The 4435-nt window shown below is 32.4% G+C and overlaps 1 pseudogene; it reads left to right on the plus strand.

Annotated features, from left to right (window-relative positions):
- Positions 1-2494: 2494 nt before the first annotated feature.
- LOC136168074 (U6 spliceosomal RNA) lies at positions 2495-2593 on the plus strand (annotated as a pseudogene).
- Positions 2594-4435: the final 1842 nt, after the last annotated feature.

A 4435-nucleotide genomic window follows, 5' to 3' on the forward strand; every position in this document is an offset into this window, starting at 1 on the left:
TCACATAGCTGATCAGAAAATCTAAGTATAATAGCCAGGATTCCACTTTGTTTCCTCTAAAGAATAAGTCATTGCTGAAACCTTGTGTTGATAAGACATATTTAGGGGGAAAAGTAAAATTTAACTTATGGTATGAGCAAATAGTAAAACTTAACTTGCAAACAAATGCATAATAAGTCCCGGTGTGCTGAGCTGTCTAATATATGCATTGTGCTGAATTCTTGACAGGTATGTATTCTGCAAGGGAGGTTTTGGCATCAATATTAGATACTTGAACTAGTTTAGATAAAAAGAGAGTTAGTTGGAGAAACCTCAAAACTGTCCAATAGTCAAAACCTCTTCATAATTGTACTCTAACATTTCCACTTCCATATTGCTGTAAACTGAATCTTCCAAAATTAGTGCCAACATGGAAAGAATATTTTGATCAGAATGTTACTACATCAGCTTTGTTAATTCAACAGTACAGAGAATGTTTTAACCTGTGTATAATTGTTGACTTTAAGGATGTCATCTAGTGTGGATCAGTTGTAATTTATAAAACTTTTTAATTGAAATTGTGAGATCAGTCCTTTATGGAAGAGTGAAGAAACTTATGGCAAAATTCAATTTTGATAAAAAGATTTTATTATTATTTTTTCAGTCAACTAAAACTAAAATTTAAGTAGACATATCTATATCAGTATTAGTGAAATAGCTATTAAGATCTCTTTCTCTTAATTACTACGGAAAATTTGATGTTATTTTTATATAAACAAATTTATTTTAATGATACCATTATACTGTCATTTCAAATTTTCTCATCATAGCTTTCCAAAATTTTCCATCTCTTAATAGTTTAAATTAATGGCATATTTTATTCTTATTTAAACTCAAATTTTAATAATGTATGTTTTATTGGTGTTATAACTTCAGAAATGAAAGCAAAAACTAAAATAAGTTAATATTTATAAAGAAACCCCTGGGAAATGTTAAATTTAAATATTAAGCATATTTATGTTATTGCATGATAAAGTTTTTTCTTTTATTGTACAGCTTCTAATTATTCACTAAAGCATGTCACTGTCATAGAAAAAAATTAAATTATATTTAAAGTTGATTTCATAAAATAGAAAAAAAAAAACACATGATTTTATTTCTTAAATGAAGAAAATTAAAGCAGGACAGTGGACCAGGGAAAGAGTAACTGAGAGTTGATATAACATGGTAAAGGCCTCCTTGACATGGTAACATTTGAGCAGAGATTGAATGAAGCAGTAGAGTCATTCCGGAAGAAGAGTGTTGGAAGAGGCATCCAGGTGAGGGCAGAACAGAAGGTGCCAGAGAGGCAGCACGCTTTCAAATGATATTTATCAGAACCTACTTTGTATATATGTATGTTTTTCCTGTGCTATGACAGTACCAAACAGCTAAAACTCATGTTTCATAGCCTCAGGGAATTTTAACTTGAGTCAGGGGAGAGCTCTGAGAAATAGAAAACAATTAAGAAACAATTCCAAACAATTTCTGTTACACAAAAGAATCTATACATATTTTTAAAATCATCTATCCCACTTAATCTAGGATATAAAAGACAGATTTTATATTAGGTGATCCCTAACTTGAGATATTTATTCTACTATATTTAGAAGCCATTTGTTGTTTGCATTTGCATCTTCAATAATGAGTCAAGATTAAAAGTCTATGTTTTGTCTATAATTTTACTTTTAAAACTAAATTATATGTCCTCTTACAGAAATATAAAAGCTTATCCTAAAATTGTAAATTAATTCTGACAAATCTGTCAGTAGACTCTAAAATATCAAAACAATGATGTTTCAGATTGCTCTTTAGACCTCTTTAGATGTTGCTATATATAAAAAAAATTTTTTAATGTATTTTTTCAATAAATACTGTGCTGTTTTGCTGTGCTATGACACACCAGTTAACTTGACACTACTTCATTTGTGTGCCAGGATTTTTTATTATGTGCCAAATTTATTTCTGCTGCAATTGAAGAGCTACCTTCTTATGGATACATGTACTAGATAGAATGTTTGGTTGATCAAAACACAGGGAACCATGGAGAGTGGAATATTATAATATTAAGTGAGCATTATATGAAGCCCTTCCTGAAAAAAAAGATTACACAATTATTAGATCAGAAAGAACTCTGACTTGGGATAAAGATGGCAATTGTTGGCTTAGTAAGTAGCTGGAAACAGAGGAATCAGAAGTAAAAAACTGGGTCCAATTCAGTCTCCCTTCAAGTGTATGACCGATATTCTCAGGCTTGCCTCTAACATAAGTAACTGAGAACCAATGGACAACCATATGTTAAATTCTCTGAGTAAAAATTGTAGTTAAATTCTATAAAGCTTCATCTACTCATTCAACAAATATTTAATGTACAAGCCTAGGAAAAACAATTATAAATAAGTCAGATATCATCTCTGCCTCAATAAGACCTCTAATTTAGTAAAGATAAAAGCAAATAAGAGCACTGTTGTTAAGAATGCTCACTGGCAGCTATGCTGAAACTGGAATGATATAGGGATGAGCATAGTCCCTGAGCAGAAATGACATATAAATTCATGAAATGTCCTATATTTCTAAAAACACAGCTCTCAAAAATTATAAAAGTTAACATTAAAAGTGTGTACATATTTACTTAGTTTCTCATTTGTGTCCAAATTCTTGTAACCCCATGGATTGTATCCCACTAGGCTTCTCTGTCCATGGAATTCTCCAGGGGCTTTTCCTGACCCAGGGACTGAATCCGGGTCTCCAACATTGCAGGCAGATTCTTTACCATCTGAGCCATCAGGGAAGCCCCCAAATATACTTAGGTCATGTGTTTTACATAAGACTTTTAATTTTTATGTTTAGAGCATTTACAGATTATGTAATTACTGATATATATGGATCTCTCTCTACCAGTATTTGTTTTTGATAACTCTCTCTGTTTCTGTCTCCCTATTTTTCCCTTTCCTGTCATCTTTTCAGTTTTTTAAAATATATTTTGGTATCTGGTATTAATGTATCTTTTCTCTGTTTGTGCACATTTCTAGAATTTCTTTCTATTCTTAGAAGGACACCAGTCCTACAGAGGGTTCCACTCTTATGACCATATTAAACCTCCAATACATTTTTAAAAGACTCTATCACCAAATACAGTCATATTTTAAGGTATAAATGTGTGATTTATACCTTTATTTAAGGTATAAACGTGATTATAACTTCAACGTGTGAATGTGGTCAGGAGACCCAGTTCAGTCTATGATGTCATCATAAACAGATTTAAATGTACAGTACCTGGTGGCTCAGTTGGTAAAGAATCCGCCTGCAATGCAGGAGACCTGGGTTCAATCCCTGGGTTGGGAAGATCCCCTGGAAAAGTGAAAGGCTACCCACTCCAGTATTCTGACCTGGAGAATTCCATGGACTAGGTAGTCTGAGGGGTCTCAAAGAGTCGGACACGACTGAGCAACTTTCACTTTCACCATAGTATTAAGTGCACTTGAATTGTTGTCAAATCATAGAAATCATCCATCTCTAGAACATTTTTCACCTTGCAAAACTGAAATTCTGCACCCATTTAAGAATAATTCCCCATTCTCCCCTCCCCTACTTTCTGTCTCTATGAATTTGATTATTCTAGATGATTTATTTAAACAAATTCATAGAGCATTTGTCTTTTATGACTGGTTAATTTCACTAAGCATAATGTCTTCAAGGTTCATTTGTGTTATACCATAGAATGTGTCAGAATGGTCTTCCTTTTTAAGGATGAATAATATTCCATAGTATGTGTGTTTATCCACTATCCACTGATGGAAATTTGGGTTGTTTCCTAAATATATTTACTTTTAAGAGACTGCAAATAACTGATTCATGCATTCTTTCCAGGTTTTACAGTTGTTTCTGGTAGGAGACACAAGGTGGAGTGTCCTTACTCTATATCATCTGCCACCGGAGCCCACTTAGAAGTTTCATTTAATATGCAACCAGGATACACATTATAAGCATAACAGAAAGTGCCCTATAGCATTCAATTTGAAGGATAGCATACATCCAAATATATCTACTTCATCTACCGCTGTCTAGAGATGCTTTGTTTAAATGAAAATATCTCCCCCTTTACACATTGTATTTGAAGATGCAAACCACCTTAGAAAGAGTAATACAAAATTCTTTGTACAGTATTAGCCATTGATATTTTAATGTGACAGTTTATGGCTTTTTGTTTCTTTATAATTAGTTGAAAGTGGGACAGTGAACAACTTATGAATAAATAACAACTCAATATGCAAAAACATAATGTTTCCACTCCCTCTACTTATTGCCTCCCATTATCCTCAAATAACATGTATTAACTGTCTATTTTATTTGAGATAATTATATATGATCATAAAAAGTCTTTATGAAAAGTATATTTCTATCCAGAGAACCCCTT

The sequence above is a fragment of the Muntiacus reevesi genome, chromosome 4 (assembly GCF_963930625.1).
Source record: "Muntiacus reevesi chromosome 4, mMunRee1.1, whole genome shotgun sequence".
Taxonomy (NCBI): domain Eukaryota; kingdom Metazoa; phylum Chordata; class Mammalia; order Artiodactyla; family Cervidae; genus Muntiacus; species Muntiacus reevesi.